General features: G+C 42.8%; 1 protein-coding gene across 3 annotated transcripts in view; it reads left to right on the top strand.

Moving 5' to 3' along the window:
- The window catches only part of ARHGAP24 (Rho GTPase activating protein 24), a 155,594-nt gene that overhangs the window by 76,427 nt on the left and 64,576 nt on the right, over window positions 1-14,591 (top strand). The window contains exon 1 of one of the 3 annotated variants that reach the window (XM_065736668.1): window positions 12,057-12,991. The exons of the other annotated variants lie outside the window; for them this stretch is intronic. The gene's annotated coding sequence lies outside the window, so the exon portion shown is untranslated. Of the gene's footprint in view, window positions 1-12,056; window positions 12,992-14,591 lie in introns of those variants that run through there. 3 annotated transcript variants of the gene reach the window in all.

Here is a 14,591-nt window from a genome sequence, read left to right as displayed (position 1 = left end):
TCCTCAAGCTCCAGCACTGTGCCTAGAGAGCTAGGAGAACTGTTTTCCAGTACCAAGTAAATGCAAATATTCATTGTTTGGGTGTTTCTATATATTCTCATATATATATTCAGTATATTCTATACTGAATGGGAAGAAAATAACTCTTGCAGGGGACAGTGGCTTTTTGGGAGCACACTGAGTAGTCAGCAAGTGCTATAATGTGGCCCCACGCTCTAGAGAATAACAAATCCTTCCTTTTCTTGCTGCTGCCTTCCTTCTGTTCATCTTCCTTTCCTACACCTGCTCTTTCCTGGAGCTTCTTACTTAACTCCACTTTGTATCCTGCATTTTCTCATGAAAAGTATGCAAAACATGTCAGTGTTGGATACCACTGAATAGTTTTTCTAACATGTGCAGCATGTTGTTCCAAATGGTGATATTGATGGTAAGTGTATGTTTTTCCCACCCACAAATAGTTGTGTGATTCTCCCGTGGGGTAAACTCCACTTATTTTGAGGCTGCCCTTGCATGGGGAAGTAACTTACTAAGTACAGTGTTTAGGAAGTCAAGTGATACCGTGTGTTCAACCAACTTCCTGTGGTTCAGCACAGAAATTAGCTGAATATTTTTTCCCTGAGCTTCTGGAGAGTATCTACCAAGTCATTCTCATACTGTCTGTGTCTCTTGTGAAGAATGAATAGAAATGGTGGGTTTGGCTTTTTGTGGGAGTTTTTTTTTTTTTTTTTTTGAGGAAACTATAACATTATAATTAGGTGGAAATGTATGTTTGTGTAGCTTGTTCCTAGGGATGCATCCTTGGAGCAAATGTCAGTGTCGGTACTGATGTTCGTGGCACTGTAATTCATTCACATCTTCCTCTGAGTGCTGGGAGGTGCAGGCGAACCTGTCTTGCTACCTAAAATACCACACAAGGACTGAATTTTCTTGGTAAATGATCCATTGGGTTTGTGTTGTGTTGTCATGTTGTGGTTGGGGTATAGTTTGAGTCCCGCAGATGTCCAGAGACCTGTGAAAGCATCTTGATAGATATCTCTCTTATGCCTGTATTTTCCTGTAGAAATATGCACGCTGGTGAAGGCTGCCCGCTTGCATGGTTAAGTATGCCTGTGCTGAGATGTCTAAGTCAGATCTGAGAGGAAGAGTTTCTGGGTAGTAACTCGATGAATGTTTGGGAACTACTGGGAACACCAGTGCTATGCCTTCTTCCCTCTGGGAAATGCTGGAACTGCCAGCAATGATTGCAGATGTTGGGAGAAGGAATGTGCAGTTCTGAATGGCTGCTGCTTTGGGGAAAAGAAAGGATATTTAGGTCCCTTGGATATTTTAACTAGATGTTACAGCCTAGCTGTAACAGTTATTAGCACCAAGCATAGGCTGGGACTTTAAAATGCAATGTGAGATCCTGGCAGGGTGGCATGAGTTTTTAAGACAAAGAATCCCAAGGGACAGAGAGAGGTTTAGGTTCTCCGTCTATTCAGAAGAAGCATGTCCCCTGTGACCTATAGTGCTTTGGGTCATGATATTTTGGAAACTTTGAGTTTACGGAAGTTCCTGAGCACTGTCTTCTCATGATGGTTGAACTAACCCAGGGCGCTGCAGTCATGGCTGTGTGGGGTTGCTCTTGTTTCTTTTGTCTAGAAGTGCTCTGGATATGTCACTACATATCTCATTTTATTTAGGATGAGTGTCAAATCTTGATTACATCTTGCACATGCCCAAAACACACCATGTATTTTTCCAGTGCTGATTGTCTGTGGGGAGCAGCCCCAAAGGCAGTGGTGTGCTGGCTGATGTGGCACGGCTGTTCCCAGTGCTGCTTCCGCTCTTGACATGCTGTAGATGTAGTCATGGCTGCCCATGCTAAACTGACCCAAAAAAGGGGAAATTATCTACCTCGGGACACATTTTTCCCATAAGCCCTTGACCTTTAATCCTAATAACTGTAAACAACCTCTGACCTGGAAAAATCTTTTCATTTTCTGTTATTCCCTTCAAGTGTGGGAATAGAAGTCTCATTCCTTAACCTTTGTACAACTACACATTAATCTAATTTTCTATCCATCATGACCTACTGTTTCAGAAATTACAACTAGCTTAATTTGACTTTTCTTCCTACATTTCTAAGTCAGGTTTTTTGCTGTTACCCCATGTGTATTTTTGGTTCAGTGCTGATTCATTAAATTAGAGTCACAAATACCAGCTGGAGGGCATGCAACTCATTGCCATTTTGGCTGATGAGCAGTTGATACATGTATCTTGAAAAAAACCCACAAACCTGAAGTCCAGAGTTTCACCTTCTCCAAAGAGGGGAAAAAACATGACTTAAGTATCATGACTTATTTGCTAAAGCCTCCATCAAAAACGTTTTTTTGAGCACAATCTGAGTAAGACTTGGATTAGCACGATACCTTGAACTCCTTGTTGCTGCAGAGCGTAACATCTTTTCACATGCTGACATTTAATTGCAGCAAATCCAGCAGTTCCCATGGCTTGTTATGAATTCTTTCCAGTAAAACTGCTGAACCTCAGAATTAAAGCCATCAAAAACTGCATCTGTGAAAGTAATGAATATTACTTCAAAATAAATCCTATGTGATTTGGGGTTTCTTTCTTAACTGTTTTCCATCTTCTACCTTGTTTTACATGATTTTTAAAAATATTTTTCATCTTTTCTGTAGCAGTCTGAAATTCCATCTGTGAGGAATATTTTTTTTTCTGGAGACCTACTGTTTACTTTGTAAAGAGAGTATCAGGACAAAACAGATTGTGTTTGCCCTAGAAGTACACCTTTCTCCTCAAAAAGCTATCACAATTCAAGGTATTTTTACAGCTTTTTTTTTTAAAAATCCTAGTAGAGAAATTCAAAATTATGAAAGTCTCGTGACAAGCAAGTGTGATGCTAGTGTACTGACACAGTGGTAAGTGGATATTAAAATATATTTTTAATTATATCTGACATTAAAGAAAATGTTCTAAAGTATTGGTTTTAATAATGTGTTAGGTACTAATTTTGATAATGACTTATTCAGACACATTGTTTCAAATAGAATTCTGTACAGAAAACCCAATAACACTGAAGTGTTTGCATAAACAGTGCTGCACCACTGAGCAGTCTCTAGAACAATGTTCTGTTCGTGTCTTGCATACTTATGGAAGAAGGGAGAAATATGGGGAACCTGACTTGTACTCTTTCAGAGGAAAACATGGTGTGAGGATATATTTGTTCTTCCTCTGAAGTGTGCAACAAGGTCACTTTGTCCTTTCCTGATCCTTTTTTTTCTTGAAGTAAATAAGATCAACTCATGTTTCCTTCAACTATTATTGGAAGTCTTTTTCCCCAATGGATGCAGAAGTGAAAAAAATGATTGAGTTTCCACTGGAGAACTTCTAGCTGTTTTAGAATAGCACTGTAACATGTGCTTGTCTCTATTAGTGTTATCCTTGGTTACTGCTGATTATGTCCTGCATACATTATCAGAGGAAATTACTGCTTGGCTATTTCCCAGCCAAGGTAATTTCTCTCTTAACAAGAACAGATTCAATCAGATGGTCACCTCAACATAAACCAGCATGTATCAAAGCTGGGACAACTGGGCACGTCTCCATAGGAGAACTATGTTTAACTCAGTAATTATATTAACAAGCAACCAAATAGCTTTAGAACATTGTTGAAAGAACAAACCACACTGGTACCGATACTGGATACTGCGCTGCTTAGTGCAGATGGAAGATGTTCCTAGTGATCTGTCTGCCCTTAATGCAAATACAAATCCCGTTAAAGTGGAGATGGATTATGTCTGTAGCTGCTCAACATTTTTCTGTTTCTTGGAACATGTAAGGTTCCTGAGCCATGTTCCTTTATGGTAGAAAACAAGAAGAAAATAAGTGGTTGTGGAAGGCATTAGTTTTCTGAGTCAGAAGTACACAGTTACATTCAATGAATGTGTTTTAAAGTGTAGAAATAATTTACCGTCTGTCTTAGAGAGTTTTGGGGTTTTTTTCAGCACTGCCTCTTTTTTCTGCAACTAGTCATCCTTATCTTCCCTAAGAGGTAAGTACAGTTGGATTTTATCATAAAGTTGCTAGGAGTAAGTGCTTAATACAGAAGGAATAACTGTCAGTGACTTTATACTTAGAGAATATCCAGTCCCTAATTCATCAAGGAACCTACTCTGTGTTCATTTTACTTTCATTGACCCTTAGCATGATAGCTTTGAGCAGGAAGTGTGACGGTGCATTTAGGGTGCAATTAAGGCATCCAGGATGGTTTCAGTTAGCTTTCTTTCTCTTCTTTTTGTTCCTTTTCTGTTGCTGTATGGCATAACTTTACAGCAAGTGAATCAACTTAGCACTGACCCAGGTTATTTTTCTTCTGCTCTTTTAATAATTATGTGAAATCAAGTGGGCTGCTTGCTTTTTAATTGCTTTAGTTTGCATGCTGGCAAACTGAAGTGATCATAATCGAGTTTGAAAAGCAGTTTAAGTAATTGAAATGGAAGACAGCTAATACCCGTGTCAGTGCTACTTTCATAGTGTATAGTCACTGTCTTGGAGCATCTCAGATGGAGGGTTTTCTCATGGAATTCCAAAGATGAGATTTGCTTACTGACTCAGGATGTGTGGCAGTGAAGGGCAGCGCTTCTGCATGGTGCCATCTCTGCCACTCGCTGGCCTCAGCTGGGTTTTGTGAGCCTGTACTCTTTCTTGTTGGGATCAACCCTACAGTGCTCCACTTGCCTCTGGGAGTAGTAGTGTCAGTGAGGATATCCTCCAGCTTATTTTCTCTCTCTGAAATCATGACTGCAGTTTTTCAAGGGAATCCTGAGCAGATAAGATGAAAGATGACATAGACAAAGGCCACTTTGAAGTGAAGACACACTTTTCATTGCTGAAGGTTTTTCTCCTGGAATTGTAGAAAGGGCTGTTGTTATCATATGGTATTTTCTAAGTGCAAACAGCTTTCACCAAGATTGTCCTGTAGAGCAGCTGAAGGAGAGGTAATATTTACCAGATTTGACAAGGCAGATCAGTGGGAATGTAAATAGAGCAGTCCTTCAAAAGACACCGAAGTCAGAGCAATCATCCAGCTTGCAGCTTTGACAAATTCACTGACATCTGTTCTGGTGCCATTTCTGCTGCACAGACCTGCCATTAACTGTGAAGAGTAGAGGGTTTTAATTAACCATGCAGATTGACATGCCAAACTTTGATAAGACAGAGCCATCTGGGTGGGTTTTGTTTTGCAATTCTCTGCACAGCTTCCCGGGTTGGGGCATGCTCCAGTGGTGCCTGGTGAGTCTCAAGAAGATGCGCTGCCACCAGAGTACGGGGGCAGTGAGCCAAATGCCTGTAGGTATTTGGAATGGGGTGTATGTTGTAGCATCCTACTCCTAAACTGTGTTGCTTTTCTTTTATGACTGTTTTTTCTTTAGGTCTCGCTTTACCATTGCATCACTACTCAGGGTGAGCCACAAATGCTGGTGGAACTTTTAGGTGTTAGATAAAAACGACATACCCTAACTAAAGACCAGCAAATGGATCTGTCAGTAGGGCCACAAAACCCACGTTGTTGACATATTAATTCTCTGCTAGCAGTATGTAACTGGGTTCGTACAAATCCAGCAGTTCAGTGTAAGATTGCTGTTAATTCAGATGGAAATTGATAAATAAAATTTTGCAGTGCTTTAAATGTATTATGTGTGGAATGTATTCAGCTTATGCTTTGGTACTTGTCTCGTCAGCTTGAAATAGATTAGAGCACAGTGTTTAATACGATGAGATGCGACTATAAATAACAGGTTCTTACAGGTTCAGAGAAAATCTTCATCCATTTTAATTGTGTAGATGGGTTCAATTCCTAAGAAGGCCAAGAGAGAAATTGATAATTTTAATTCAAAATCCATTTCATGTAAGTTTTTGAAATGCTGGGCCACTTTTTTCATGTGACAGTCTGTTAGTGCTGAAGGGTATGAGTGTGGTGGTTGCTCTGCTGCTGGGGCAATGATGAAGCATCTGGTGAAGAGATGGAGCCTTCTGGGAGCTAGTGCTGATCTGCTGGTGTTTGCTTATAGCAGAGCTGAGTTGGGAAGCTGTCAGTAGGTGGTGAGTGAGCTATGTGTGGTCAGCCCAGCCCTAGGACCTGTGTGTCTATGTTTGAAGTTTGGCTTCTGGCCTGCTGTGCCAGCATGGGCTCAGCATGGCTCATGTGATGTCAACTCCTTAACTTTGGGAGGAAAGCTTTTCCCTGACAGTGGTGATGACTAAACCCAGTAACTTTGCCTTTGCTTTTTGTCTGTCCGGTTGCTTCAGAATACAAGAGCAAGGAATGAGTTTGTCTCTTCCAGATGATGGCTTTTTTTGGTAGCAGGCTAATTTCAGACTTCTTGCACCACTCGTTTTTTGACTATTGAGTAATCACTGTAACCATAGGAATTTGGGGAGTTGTTTCTGTTTGTCTAACTGGAGGATGTCAACTAATGCAGGTGCTTGCAAATCCTGGTGGTACCTGAGGTCTGCCCCATCTAGTGTGTGGAAGGGCATTGGCGTTTTGCAAGTGCTGTTAGTCTGGTGGGGATACTATGTCTTAGTGGGTATGGAGAAGTCACGTGTTGCAAAATGTCAGCATGAATCTATGGGAAGAGATAGAGAAGGATACACAGAGTAAGGGTATCATGCTTCTGAATGCAAGCACACATCTGCACTTTGGAGAATGTTACATTTTTAGTATTAACGATAAATTCATCTGTGCTTTTAAAGTTCTTGTGTTCCAGTTGCAAATTTTCTTATGTAATTTCAGGGCTTGCATGTTTAAATTTGTGTGTGTCCTACGGGGAGAGTGATCCCACTTGGCATCATTAACAGCTAGCTTGGGTTTTACTTTGTTCTTCTGAATTCCCACTGTGCTAGGAACAGGTGTAGATATCTTGGCCTTCAAGGTACCTCTGCTTCTTGGTAAGAATTGATTGTTTCAGGGTGAAGGGGAGAAGAAATTGCTCTTTATCTCCTTGGAAAAGGATATGCTTGAGGATCATGTAGAAAAAAAGTTATCCAAACAGATTAAGACTATGCAGAACTTGGAAGTGTGTCATACTGGTTTGTGAGTGATGACAGTATAAAAAGTGAAGCTCTGTTTTCCTATAGAAGGCAGCCAAGTGGCACTTTGTGTTCCTCTCTATGTGCTATAGAGGGTTCTACCCTTTAGAAGTTGCTCATCATTTTTCCTCCTGACAGGTCTGGCCAGGAAGTGGGGATTATTGAGTAGCTGCTAACAGTCATGTATTGCCTTGAACCTTATATTGATGGAGCAGCACTGGGAATGAGGGTTGACCAGAGAATCCATGTATTAAATTTCTGTTCCTGGAGCAGACTCTCTCAGGTCTGTGTTAGGTAATCTCATTGTTGCTCATTACGTTTGTTTTGTTCTCTGTGGAAAGGGGAAAAAATATTTATCTACTCATTGCAGCCTAGAGGAATAATCTGTTTGTTTATATAACTCTTTTCACAAAAATATGTTGTTGGCATTAAGTATGAGAATGTCTGTTCTCTTGTCTTGGTCCCCTGAAGGAAGAAGTTAATACCCACTTGACCCTCATTATTTTAGGATTTGCCTACAAGGGATATGGAAAGTGAGCAACCATTCACTGCTATTCTTCTGTTTCTGCTTATGGACTAAGCAAAAGCACTTCTGTGTACGAAGGTGAGATTTCTGCTTTCCTTTCCCCTTGTCCTTTCTAAAAGTTAGATCAGTGTGAAGGACAGAAATTTAACTTTGACTTCCAGCCTGCTGTTGAGCCTGTGCTTTTGGAATACCCTGCTGATGCAAGCTGGCAGGCTGCAGCTGGTGTTGGTGTGAGCTGGGAAATGGTGTTGTAGAGCTAATTCTTGGCTTGTCACTGTTGTACTTCCCTGGCAGCTCTGGAGTACAAAGAAGCTTGCCTTACTCTGTTGGAACAGGGAGGTGGTGGAGTCATGGTCCCTGGAGGCGTTAAGAACTGTGGAGATGTGGCACTGAGGGACATGGTCAGTGGGCACAGTGGGAATGGGCTGAGACTGAACTGGATCACCTTAGAGGTCTTTTCTAGCCTTAATAATTCTGTGATTCTGTGCCCTATTGGTAATGTAATGGTAGTTGGCCTCCTGACAAAGACCTGGTTATGCAGTGTAGGACAGGTCCCCTCTGGTGTCAGTACTCTAATTCATGAAAACAATTCTTATTAATTTGATGAAGAAACAATACGTTGTTTAAAGTACAAGAGAATGACTTGTGAGATTCAAGGTGATTTCAGTGTTTGGAACTCCTTGTTCATAACTGTGATTGTGCTGCTGGGTCTCTTTGACAAACCCTGTAGACAAACTGTACCACCCTGGTGTCGAGTCCCTGGGCTGCAGGGGGAAAATTGGCTGGGAAACAAACCCTGTAACTTGCAGGATGTGCTGTCACTGTTTTCTAAAGGCAGAGAATTTGAGAAGTTGTTTTCCATTTGAGAGAGCAAGTAACATGCTTTTTCTGGCTCACCAAGTGGGTTATTTTTCATGATCAAACCTCAAAGCCACGAGGTTCTTCAGAACCTCTGCTCATTTTCTCCTTTCCCCTCTGGATTTGAAACCTTGGTGCTGCTACCACCAGCATCTCACTATGGAGCCCAGGAAGGCACAGGCAGAATGAGCATGAGCGCTTTTCACCACTCAAAGGTCTTTATGTTGACTGATCATCTAACATACCAAAGTCCATACCCTGTCAAATAAGGCATGCCTACTGAAAGTGTCTAGCTGCTGCTTTTGAGAATATACTTGTTAGTCCCCCAGCTCTGCTATGCTTTCCTTAACTCCAAGTGGAGGTGATTGTGTAATAAGTTTTGAGTCTACATCAAAGCTTTCAGAATTCCCCATTTAATTAATAATTTTGTTTACTCTCAGTTTTTTAAACCAAGCAAATAACAGCTGGCGTTTGCTTATGTCAGAAAGACAAATGTACTACACAAACACCATACTTTGCCAGCATCAAAACTGAAAATGAGTTGGTGTCTGAAGGGCTGTTTGCATCCAGATGTGTTTATAAACCTGCATGTTTCAAAGTTACAGATACAAGAGGACAAAAGAGAGAGAAAAGATCTTGTCCTGACAGATTACAGCAGCAAAAAAGTTTCTTCCAGACCTGCTATAATGTTTCTTGTATTTCCTGTTTCCCGTAGGAATAAGCTCTTTGAGAAGTAGCATGTTTTGGCAGTTCCTCCTTGTGACCTAGCTCCTGGAGTGGGTTTGTCTAAGCTGCAAGGCAGGAGTACAGCCAAAAATGTGATGGGCAAGTTAAATGGTTGTGCAGCTGAGTGAAGCTTCCATGAGAGTTATGTTATACTCAGAGGTATACTCAGTATAACTGCTATGTTAGAGTCAGAGGTATTTGGGCATCCCTGTGGGTTGCAAACACAAAGCCTCCAAATACACACAGGTGCAGAAGCGTATTTGTTTCTTATGTATCAGCTGGATTGGATTTGCTGTGTGGTGAAGCTGGAAGGAAATAGAGGAAAGAGCTTGGGAAGATTTATTCCTCTGTTAGAATATGCAAAACCAGATGCTGTGTCTGTATCTCATAGGAAATCATTTTTGTGCCTGATTCCCATTTTGTGGAATTGTGATTTCATCTCCCTCTTGGCATGTCCATTCGTTTGCTGTTCTGAGTCCTATGTGTGACTGACTTGTCACCCACACGTGGAATGCACATAGCATGATTTTATCCAGAAAAGTAATCAGAAAAACAGCTTGGCTTTTGGAAGGAATGTCTTGTAGTGTCTGTCATCATTGTGCCTATTTCTTTAAGTAGTTCTTAGAGCAGAATTGCCAGCCTTACTTTCAAAAGAGGTTCCCAACAAATGAGAGGCTTCCTGGTGATGCAGAGGTCATATCCAAATCTGGCCGTGCCCACGTTGTCTGGGAGTGTTTAACAAAGAATTCAAAGTGTTTTTGTCATATTAAATGCACATAGCACCTGGGGAGTGCTGGCTGTTTTTAAGATTGCTCCTCAGCACTCTTTTATGAATACTTACAAGACTCAGCTGTCCACCTTCATCCCTCCCTCTTTGAAGTTTCTGTGCTCATATTATTAAATATGCCATAAAGTACAAGGGATATGCTGGACAGCTAAATTTACATTAGTGCGTGATACTTGTGATTCATGTTTCTAGATGTTGCTGCCTTACATGTGGGTGTAGCCTTGCTGGCACCCCTGAAGAAATGCCTGCCTTCAGCTGCTAAAGCTGAAGGCGGAAGAGACTTGCATTTCAGCACAGACAATGGGAAAAGAACGGCTTTCTGAGTTCCTGTGAAGCATTGCACATAATCCCGAAGTGCTCATTAGCACCTCTCTGTAATAACGAAGGATCTTTTCATCGAAACACTGGGAACTTGAAGCAGGGGTGTTGAGCAGCAGCCCCTGTGCCAGAGAAGCAGAATGGAAATGACCAGTGTAATTTTTGCTGGGGACATTGAGTGCTTGATTTTCACTGTAGGGCACCTTGTGAGGCTTTTGGCATCTGAGGTGCACCTGCAATCTACCATTTGCACTCTGAAACAGTGTTTATACTCTGTATTTGGGCTGCTGGGCTGAGCCAGGGGCTGTGACACTGTTGCTTTAGAAACTGTGTAAAAATAAATAAATAAACCTCCATCCTCCCAGCAGGCTGAGACAGTGTGTTGCTTACTGCTGCTTTGAGATGGTGTAAAAATTTTGATGCTCAATAGATTTTGAGCATTTGTTTATACAGTTTTTTTTTTCCTGAATTACCAGCTTTGTCCTTCAGGATGTGAAACTATGTCATGTTCTATGTGTTTCACTGGTCATCAGTCTTCATGTTTTGGTATTGTCGCCTTCTGTGAGCTGTGAGCCATACTCCTATGGTCTCTTCCCTGTCCATTAAGAGATCCATTGGGGTGTAGAAGCAGCACTGCTGAGCCACCCACAGCGAACTGCCTACTATAACTGGGGTATCATTGCAAATGGGGAGAAGCAGCAGCAATAGGATATCACAGCTCCTAGGACTTCAGGGAGAGCAGATGTATCTGCTAGAGATTGCTTGCAGTGAATCTCCACCACTGAACCCTGGGCAGAGCCAGATAGCACAGACTAAGGGACTAGCTCCTGAATGTATTGATGTCACTAAGGGGAAGGAAGGAGGTGGATGTTCAATAGGGATTTGCACAGGGAGCAGGTGGGCAGCTTCGGTGGGTGATGGGTATGGAAGGGAATGTTCCCCTCTGCTGGTGACTGTACTGTGTGCAGCTGGTCCTCAAGAGTGCTTTAAAGTGTTTTCTCATTAGGATCAACTTCTGGGAAGCAGCAGATGGCAAAGTGAGGCTAAATTAGTGAGAGATTTGTGCTCTGTTAGCGCTCTTTCTCTATCTAAACAATAGCTGCAGAATGAAGCAGGAATGAGGACGCTGTTGTTTGTGGCTACCTCTGTTGCTGTGTGAATGCAGAAGTCTACAGTGTGTTTCTTCAGCAGTAACAAAGAGCTGGAAGAATTTACCAGCCCTCTCACAAGGGGAAAAAATATTGCAGTTCTCTCTCTACAACACAAATAAAATTGAACCTGTGCTTCGAAACACAAGAGAAATACAAACACAGACACAATTGTACATTTACAGCCAAACTGACCACATAGCCTCCTATGTTTCATCTTCTTCATGTGAAAATCTGTCAAGTGAATAACGTTAAAAGCAACATATCTCCTCTGTTACTTCTAGAAACTCTGTAACTTTATGCTGTTCTCATCCATCTGGAACTCTTTAACTCTCTCTCTCTCTCTTTCCTATGTATTTATACATATGTAAATATATATGTGTATGGATATACAGTACTACTCTGGCAAACTACTTCTTCAAATTTTCTCTAGCAGTGACAGTTTATTTATGGAAGTGAAAAAATAATTTTTCTTCCAAATTTATTGTGACTTTTGAAGCTGTTGAGTATGGGACAGAGTGGAGATACAGAAACCAACTTGTCACTTCTGTCAGTGATGGAACCTAAGATCCTGGATGCTTTTACAGAGCAGTGTCTGTGGTCACTTCTCTGCTGATTTGCTATGTTTCTTTGTGTAAATGTGCATGAGTCCGGGGTATGCTGATGGGGAGATTTGCCTCTAAACGTGCTTCTGGGCTCCTAGTCTGGATATTTACAGCAGTGCTGGTACTGGTGACTTAATTGCCATTTTTGTACCCTTTGCCTTCAGCAAAACCACAGCAATGAGAGTCTTTGCAAAATAATTCCCTGTGATTTTTTTCTGCACATGGTAACCCAAGCCATAAACCTCCACGCTCAGTGTCCTTATGGTTCCTGCAGGGCAGATGCTTCTGTTAATCCTCCTCCTGGTGCTGTACAAAATCCTGCTCTGGTTCCTGCATTGATGTTAGCTCTGAGGTGGAAGCAGGTGGTCAGGCTATTAACAAACAAATGCACAACTGCCAAGCCTAACAATGTGAAATGTTGTTTTTCAGCAGGGCACACAGATCCCTGAAGAACTCAGAGACTACTGTCTGAAGAGATATACTTCCTCCAGGGATCTTTTATCATAAAAGCAGCTGAAATGACTCACTCTTTCCCCGAGGACGTTCTTAAAACAACTCTGCTCGTTTAGCCTTAGAGTGGTCAGAAGCAGGATTTATTTTGTGCTGTCCTTCAAATGCAAAAAAATGAAAAAGACAGAGTCTGTCTAAAGCTGCCTTGGGTCACATTTTCAGGCAGATGCGGGCTGTATTTAATGCTAAAGGTCTGCACACAGCCCGCTAACGCATAGGCTGGCTGGCACTATGCTCACTCAAGCAAGTGCTCCAGTGAAAAATTCAGCACTATTTTTAGTCCTCTTACAGCCAACCACTCGATTGTAAGGCCTGGGAGTTGCGGCGCAGTGGCTGTGAGGGGTCTGCGGGACACGGCTGGGCCAGGCGGGTCGCTGAGGAGCCCACGCTGATGCGGAGGAGCACCCGTCAAGAGCAGGTATTGCCCTGTTGTAACCCTCAGCGTGCCCCTGAAAGCAGGTCTGCGGGTCAGAGACAGGGCAGGAAAGCGTTAGCTGGCTGTCTCCGTCTGCTCCGGCCCTTAAAGCTCTCGTTCCACGAATTCCTGCCCTGACCGTCAGCTTTTAAATCCTCTCTTCTTCTTTCCAAGCCTTTTCGGGGATTTTACAGGATCTTGGGCAAGTTAGCAAATGAGGCTAGTGGAAAAGTACGTTTCCCAAAGTGAAGGAGTTCTGCTTTAAAAAAAAACAACACCGAAACAGCAGAGCCCTTCCAGTGCTGGGGTGAGTAGCCTGTAGCCACGTACTGGGATCTCTTCCTCTCTTTATTAACTTGTAAAAGACAATTCTCTGCCTCTCCCTGGCTGACAGGGTGTTCTGGCAGATTGACTGTGTCCGCCTGTAGGTCTGTGCGGTGCCAGCCGTGGGTGGGCTCTGCTCTGGTGCCGTGTTCACCACCTCTGCCTGTCCCCATGGCGGCTGGCACAGCCCTGCCCCACACACCCAAGGCACAGCCCAGGGGATGAGGGGGTGCCATTCCTGGGTGTTGGAGTCACGGGAGGGAGTGCTGCCAGCGAGCCGATAGTGGGAGAGGGACTGGCAGCCACCCCAGTATCACGACGGAGGTGCTTGTGCTGTTGCCAGATCTGCTGCCAGTGGGTGCTGGTGCCAGGTGAGAGCTTAGAGCTTTGTTTTCAGGACGGTTGCTGGGACTTGCTATGCCCTATGCTGCTGTGATGCTGCTGAGGGGACAAGCTGTTGGATTGCAGCAGTGTTCTTTCCACCTCCTCGTGGGCTGGCTGGAAGTGATGCTCTTTTAGGTGCACTTTGTTTGGAGAGGAGGTTCTAGGTCACTGGGCTTAGGCAAGGATACTTAGGCACATGTGGTGCCCTGTGGGTTGCTGGCTTGTGTTCTGCTGCTTTGTATTTCTCAGCCTTTTGTTTTAACTCAGTTGTGCAATGTTTGCCAACTCCTTGTTTGGTCAGGCTCAGATTGAGGGTTGAGTCTTGAAGTTTGGCTGAATTTTAAAACTGCCTATGTTCTATCTTCTGTGATAATACCATCTTAAAATAGTGTAGCTTGCCTCTTGTTTGATGCACTTTGTAGAACACCAAGGGAGGGGGGCATGGCTGAATTCCTATGAATTCTGCATTTAGCAATCTCATCTTGCTATCAGCAGGCTGAGCTGCTGCAGCTCTGTGTGCTAAAAATGTGCTGCTGTGATATGCTGTGCTGGCCAGGACCTCACACTGCTCCCGGGGCTGCCATGGGTGCGTGTGATGAGAGGTGTTGGGACAGTTTGACAGTCTTCCCTGTTAGATGTGTGCATTTGTGTGTATACGGCACAAGCAGTACTTGCCTCAAGCTTATATGAACTGGATCAAGACAACTTGAATCAAAGATCACTTGTCTTCCTGTGGGATTCTGTTTTTAATGGCGTGTTTAAAAAATATATTCAAACACTAGAAATCCACTGATTTGCTCTCATTGATGCTGGCAAGTCGAGATATACCTCCTCTAGAAATGATCTTCAGCACTGACTGCTGAATTGCCAGTCACAACACTGACTTCTGAAGCGT

Source organism: Cyrtonyx montezumae, unplaced genomic scaffold, assembly GCF_038088225.1.
Source record: "Cyrtonyx montezumae isolate F1298 unplaced genomic scaffold, pur_monq_1.0 scaffold_2, whole genome shotgun sequence".
Taxonomy (NCBI): Eukaryota; Metazoa; Chordata; class Aves; order Galliformes; family Odontophoridae; genus Cyrtonyx; species Cyrtonyx montezumae.
This window is presented reverse-complemented; position numbering and strand designations above follow the sequence as displayed.